The sequence below is a fragment of the Apium graveolens genome, chromosome 11 (genome assembly GCF_009905375.1).
Source record: "Apium graveolens cultivar Ventura chromosome 11, ASM990537v1, whole genome shotgun sequence".
Lineage (NCBI taxonomy): Eukaryota > Viridiplantae > Streptophyta > Magnoliopsida > Apiales > Apiaceae > Apium > Apium graveolens.
This window is the reverse complement of record NC_133657.1, coordinates 141,715,021-141,722,753: the sequence shown is the minus strand read 5'-3', so window position 1 is coordinate 141,722,753 and position 7,733 is coordinate 141,715,021.

Here is a 7,733-nt window from a genome sequence, read left to right as displayed (position 1 = left end):
AAGTCTGTAAATCTGTGTTCTTTATCTTGTCCACCTGAACAGAAAAATAAGTACAACACGTGTTCCTAAATCCGTTAGATGCTGAATTTGTAGGTTTTACAAAGGTTTTTAAGAGTTATAGAAATCAGAAATCTACCTAAGTGATTTCAATATGTTAGAGGCAAACATTGTTGTAATTGACATAAAAGTAAATAAGCTACTGACCTTGTTAGGAATATGTGTATTAGTTTGATGATAAGTTCAACAAAACACTTAAGTAGAAATCTGGTGTTTGTAATCTCAATGGATAAGACCATTCTGGCTATCCGTTGAAGGAGTAGCTTTACTTAGAAATAAGTTTAGTATTGTAGCACATTTCATTCTCTGTATTTAAGTTGTAATTCTTAGTTGTTGTGGGAAATTATGAGTCATGTTGACTACTAGTGGATATGCAAATAGGAGGGCTAATTGTAAATATTTTATGCCTTGTAATTTTGTATAAGTGAAGTAGTATCAACTGATATTAAAGGCCTTCAACGGATGAGAAACAAAGCTTCAACGGATGTCTCTAAAGCTTCAACGGATAACATCCATCAACGGATGAGTGCATCAACGGATAAAGCTTCAACTGCTAATGCATCAACGGATAAAGCTTCAACGGATAAAGCTTCAACGGATAAAGCCATCAACGGATGAAAGCTTCAACGGATCAATAGCAGTTGATAGTGACAATTCATAAGCTGACAGAGGCACATGGGTTGAAAGAGACAAACTGGAATGTGGTAGCCTCTTGGAGGAATCAAGAAAAAGCAGCATTTCCATTCTGGTGCAAACAAGGAAGTATTCAAAGATTCACAGTTAAACCTAAATTGCATTGGATAGAGAAATGAAGAAGAAACATGTGAAGAATCTTTTAATTGTATTTTACAGTTTTGTCTTCACTTGTAAACTTGGTGATATATAAACCAAGTAGCAGCTAGTAATTAGATGGTGAATTTTTCCAGAGCTGTTTAGAAAAATACAGAGAGAAAATCATCTAGTTTGTACTAGGACGCAGCTGTGATCAATTCTTTGATTCACAGATTTTCTGAAATAACACATCTCTGGTGGAACAACAAATCCACCAGAAAAGTTTTTAAGTTCTTTGTGTTCTTTACATTTGTGCTTGAATATATATCTGTCTGTATTAGCTTAAAGCAATTCACACACATTTGTTCATCAAAACACTTAGTGTTAGAAACTGCTCAAAACTTGAAAAAGTTTTGAGATTTACATTCACCCCCCCTTCTGTAAATCTCATTGTTAGTCCACTGGGAATAACAATTGGTATCAGAGCAAGCTCTTAACATACAAAGAGTTTAAAGATCTAACATCATGAGTAAGAAGGATATTGGTGTAAAGATTCCAATCCTAGAAAGAGATAATATCATCACTGGAAAGTGAAGATGCATTTACATCTTCTCTCTCAAGATGAAAGCTATATCAACTGCATTGAAAATGGTCCTCACATCCCTCACAAGGTAGCCACAGCTGCTACTGCAACAGTTGCTGTTGGACAGTCTATTCCCAAGCGAAAAGCAGAATGGACTGTTGAAGATATTGAAGAGGTTCACAAGGACAAGAAAGCCATGAACATTCTATTTAATGGCCTAGATCAAGATATGTTTGACAATATCATTAACAGCCAAACTGCTAAGGAAATTTGGGATACTGTGCAACTTATCTGTGAAGGTACTGAGCAAGTTAGAGAAAACAAAATGCAGCTTCTCATTCAATAGTATGAATATTTTCATTTTGAAGAAGGAGAATCATTGAATGATACCTTCAACAGATTTCAGAAACTGTTGAATGGATTGAAGCTGTATGGCAGAGTGTACCAAGTCAAGGACTCCAATTTAAAATTTCTGAGGTCTCTACCAAAGGAATGGAAGCCTATGACTGTTTCTCTAAGAAATTCTCAAGATTATAAGGACTTCACACTTGAAAGATTATATGGAATTTTGAAGACTTATGAACTTGAGATGGAGCAAGATGAGCTGTTGGAAAAGGGAAAAAGAAAAGGTGGATCAGTTGCACTTGTAGCTGACAATGAGAAGATTGAAGCCAGGAGTGAAGAAAAGACAATGCCAAGTCTTAAAATTGGCACAAGCAAATCAGAATCAAGCAAGGGAAAGGAGCAAATAGCTGAGGTTGAAGACAATTCCAGTCAAGATGACTCTGATGATGTTGATGAACATCTGGCTTTTCTGTCCAGAAGGTTTGTAAAGATGAAATTCAAGAAAAATACAAAATTCACTAAGTCAAACAAGAACATGGTGGATAAATCTAAGTTCAAATGTTATAACTGTGGCATAAGTGGACACTTTGCAAATGAGTGCAGAAAGCCATCCTCTGACAAGAAGAAATTTGAGCAAGTTGATTACAAAAAGAAATATTTCAATTTGCTCAAACAAAAGGAAAGAGCTTTTCTGACTCAAGATGATTGGGCAGCAGATGGAGCAAATGAAGATGATGATATGGAATATGTCAACCTAGCCCTGATGGCTAATTCTGATGAAAATGAAACTAGTTCATCAAGCAACCAGGTAATTACTACTGACCTCTCTCAACTTTCTAATATTGAATGCAATGAAGCCATAAATGATATGTCCAATGAATTATATCATTTGCGTGTTTCCCTTAAATCACTAGCTAAAGAAAACACAAGAATCAAAGAGAATAATGTGTTTTTAAGTGATAGGAATGCTGTGTTAGAGGGTAAGGTAATTGAGCTTGAAAAGATTAAAATCAAATGCTTGACTGTTGAGAGTGAACTAGAAGAATCTGTTAAGAAAGTAGAAATTCTTTCTAAACAATTAGAACGTGAGCAAGAGGTAATCAAGGCCTGGAAAATATCTAGGGATGTTAGTGCCCAAATTGTCAAGGTTCAGGGAATTGAATCACTCTGTGAGAATGCCTGGAAGAAAACCAAAAAGAAGGTTGAATTAATTGATGGATTGTCAACGGATGTGGAATCAACGGATGATGAAAGTTATCCGTTGAAGGAAGAAAAAGAGCATCCGTTGAAGGCTCATCAATTAAAATAGGCAAGTGATTTTAAAAAGAACAATTTAAAAAATCTCATTAAGAAGTTTGGTTCAACTTCCAAGAACTTTGTCAAGGAAGAAGCTAGCACATCCAAAGATGCCAGTAAGGTGAATATATGACACATGACTTTAGATCAGTTGAAAAATAGGCTTAAGTTGGTTGAGAATAAAAAGGAAACTAAAAGAAAATCTAATAGAAATGGGAAGGTAGGGATTAACAAACACAACAATTACACACCTGATAAGTATGCTCATAGAAAAAGCCGTGTGCATTGTAAAAGTGTTAATCATCTATCTGATAACTGCAAATCTGTTAAGAATGCTCCCATGCCTTTAACTCCTTCCATGCCTAACATGTCTATGTCACCTCTTGTTAGGGCGAAAACACGCGCTAATATTCACGCAAGTATACGCGTTCGCAAGTAATATAGAATATTTTCTAGTTCGTTCCCTCAGAGACTCAGACTAAATTATTGTCTAATTAAACTCACTCACCAATGTATGATTACTTCTCAATGTTAAGATAATAACACTTAAAATTGTTGATTAAATATTAACTATAATTAACTACTTAATTAACCACTTAACTAACACTTCAATTTATCAATAATAAAACACTCATGAGATCACAACTTCATTATTACTTCCTTCTATAGCCATTGTTATTACCTTTAGCATGTGACAGTGATGATATTAATCGAATAACACGAAACTGATAAAAGCCAACTTTCATTGTACTAATACCATTCCACCAAGCATCCACAATTAAGATAGAAGTTGAATAGTCATCAATTATGTTGAGTTCCTATATGTCTACAGAAATTGACAACACAACGATTTAAGCACAAGTTATTCCTTTGTGATTACATAGGGCAAATAAAACTGTTAGAGTTACCCACTAATCATGCACAACGTACATGAACCTATGCTAGCATGGCAAGTTCTAAATCTCAAGATCCACCGTCGCTTCACAAGAGATTAACACCCTATCTTATATGTTCGCGACGCACATAAGACGAATACGCACAACCAATACTAGATATCAAACAATCATCACACACTAAAGTATTAAACAATTAACTAAAGAATTCCATAATAAATCCGTTGCAACCCCATGATCACGATTAGCCCATAATAGAACTTATCGCCATCATGGGTTCATATGAAATCATGATAAACAAACACAAGAAAATAATAACTAAACTCATTATATTAAAACAGAGTACGTCACAAGAGTAAATAAGTCAAAGCAAGAAAACTAGCATCCAACGTTACAACGAAACAAGAATCACAAGAAAATATGCTTCCTCTTCGTTGCGGTGTGCTAAATCGGTCTTCTTCCTTATCTCCTTCGCTTCTTGCGTAAAACACAATATTCTTCTTCTTAATCCCCCCTGTGAAAACGTCTCAAATCTACTTATATAATAGTCCCATAAAACTCAGATTACATAGAAGTTGGAAGCCAAACAGAAGTAGAAGTCTAAAATAATTCAGCAAAATTCCCGACCCTGCGCGGCCGCTCAGCATAGCTGCGCGGGCGCGCAGGCCTCTACTGGAAAAAATCCAAGTTTGCTCCGTTTCTTCGCCGTAATCTGCCCGTTCCTTTCCTCTCGCAATGGTGAACACATGCCAAGGCTTATTCTTGATGATTCCTCCCCCGAAATGCAACTAATACCCTGAAATGCATAAACACTAGAAAAATGCATCAAATACACAAAATACTTGATTTCAAGACACCAATTTAAGCAATTTTAAGACGTTCTAAGTGGTATAAAATGCCACTTATCACACCCCCAAACTTAAATCGATGCTTGCCCTCAAGCGTCACAGACTCAAAAACAAATAAAAATATGCATGAATGTAATCTATATGAAAATGCAGCGATCCCCCTTACTACAATTAATCAACCAAATTGCCACATCTCAACGAATGCAGTTAGACAACTAAAGATCAATAAACTCATACAAACGGACATACAACCAGAAACGTGGTGTGTGCAAATGCTTAACAGATATGCTTCGGAACTAGACCAATTACTATGACTAGACTATCCTCAAGGCAATCCTACGATTATACAAAGAATAAAAATTCCAGGCACAAAGTGATATACAACACTACAAGAACTCTGGAGCTTACTACGGAATCGTGCTTTTTATTTACAACTCAAATGCTTATTTGACCATGCAATGAGTGAGGTCCACAAAAGACTTATACAATGATATCCATGTAGCAAGCGTTAGGTTAGCGGATCCCAGACTCTAAAAGCCTTAGGTCGCTAGGCACAAAGTCCCCTAAGAACTTAATAACTCGAATACCAAAGAGCCCACTCTTGATCAATTATGCCAATTTTTTTTTTTTTTGATTTCTGAGCAAGTGCGTTTCGCTCCATCTTGCTCAACCCTAGACTACTCGCAACATACGCGAGCCGGCTACTAGCCATTTGACGCCTAGCCACAACTAGCAACAACTTCCATATTTTTTTCTCCAAATTTTTTCTTTTTCATGTCTTTATCACTAAGAACCTATAATCGAATTCTAAGCATAATAAGTAGATTGACCTTGAAAACAACCAAATCATAACACAATCTAGCCCTTTCGCATTCTCTAAGACTTAGTGGACTTACAATTGTTTCTAGCATGCATATCTACCTACACAACTTAATATCACTTTAATGCTATCACTACACTCACATCAATATCACAATTCAGTCGATAAATCATTGCAAAAGGGATCATGGTAAATGCATGAGCTATATGACATTCATAAAAAAAAACTATATGGCATAAATTATGCAACTATATGAACTAAACTATCATGAATATGCAACTAAATGACACACACACAATATTCCTTAACTACCACCCCCAAACTAAAAATCTTCATTGTCCTCAGTGAAAGTAGTAGAAAGGAACACAGGGTATACCTACTCGGAGTCATCATCATCATCACCCTCAGTGGGTGGAGTATCAGGCGGCGGGTATGCAGAGTCCTCACCAAAAACTGGCCACTGGATATCAGCTCCAAGGCCTCGAAAAGCAGTCCCTAACGCAAGGGTGAGTTCCTGAGCAAACCTGCTCTGTGTCTCATACATGGCATCCATCCGCCGTGAAAGCCTCCTATACTGGGCATCAACCATCCCAGCACCCTCCTGAGCTCTCGAAGAATCAGCCTCATCACGCCCTGGCCTAGCCATAGTAGCACCTCGTGCTGGACGCCCTCCTGGAAGACGATAACCCAGCCCATGCTCCTCAGGCTCACCACCGGTCCACTCCCGCATCCCATTCAGAGTGCCAGAATCAATTGGAGCTGCTGGCAACTGCAACTGCTCATGAGCCGGCCAGTTCACTCCCACTGCTCGGCATAGCTTCGTAACCGTGGATGCATAAGGGATGTTCATATGCTTCGCTCCCCTCAAAAACTTCAGAATTCCTTGGTAGATAAACTCACCAAGGTCCACATAGTACTCCTCATTCAGAATTCCCCACAACAACTGTGCTCTCTCAACTGTGACCTCGTGTGCATGTGAAGAAGGCAAAATATTAGCACAAATAAATGCATTCCATGCACGGGCATACATGTTCATGGCGATCGCCGGAAAGTGACGATACTCATTATTGCCTGTACTGCAGGTCCAAACTGTGCCCGGGCGACAGAGAGTCGCACAAATCAAATCCAAGTCAAAATCCTCAGCAGTCTTTTCATTCCAGTTCTACTCCTCGGGCTTCCTCTCTCGCTGTCCAATCACACGGCGAATCGCCGCAGGATGATAATCAACCGTCAGCCCACGGACCACAAAAAACCCATTCTTTTCGGCCTTCGCGTTCACGTAGAACTCGCGAACAACGCTCATCGGTACTGCTTCGGGTGACTCACAAAAAGCTATCCACCCCTTCTCTGCAATCATGGGCAACAACTCACCATCCCTCCCCGATGGTAAAAACCCCCTCTCCTTCAGAATCGGCTTACCCAACAGCCTAGTGTACTCCTCCTCCGCGGCTCTGTCAGTTAACCGAGGCCTTGCAGCAGTACCCCTCGATGAATCAGCAGTAGGAACTGTGCTGCTGCTGTCAATAGTGCGTGCTCTCTTGGGTGCCATTGATTCGTGAATAAAAGCGTGTAAGAACTGATATTTAATGTTTGTGAGAGGGTTTAAGTGTAGGAAGTTTTGTGGGCGATATGTAGGATAGGTGTATGTATATATAGGGTGTGGATTAGATTAGGGTTTGGGAATTAAGTGATAAAATGATGGGGTAGTGGGAACAAATCGTGGGTTTATGGGCTAAAACTGTTTTTGTGTTTGTTTTTGTTTGGTTTTTTTTTTTTGTTTTTTTTTGTTTTTTTTTTCTTTCTGAACTGTAAAAAAAATTTCTGGTCCTCGACCCCTGCGCGGCCGCTATTAACTTCTAAGGGTTACTGTAACAATAATTCATGGGTTGCCTCCCACGCAGCGCTTCTTTTTCGTCATTAGCTTGACGTTTCGTACCCTGCTCAAGTAGTCAACAAAATGGCACTAACCACTTCTCGGTTTGCCATGTCCCCATAGTAGTGCTTCAACCGCTGACCGTTAACCTTGAATGCTTGGTCCGGATCATTCTCAAAAATTTCCACCGCTTCATGTGGAAACACAGTTTTGACAATAAAAGGTCCAGACCACCTTAATTTCAACT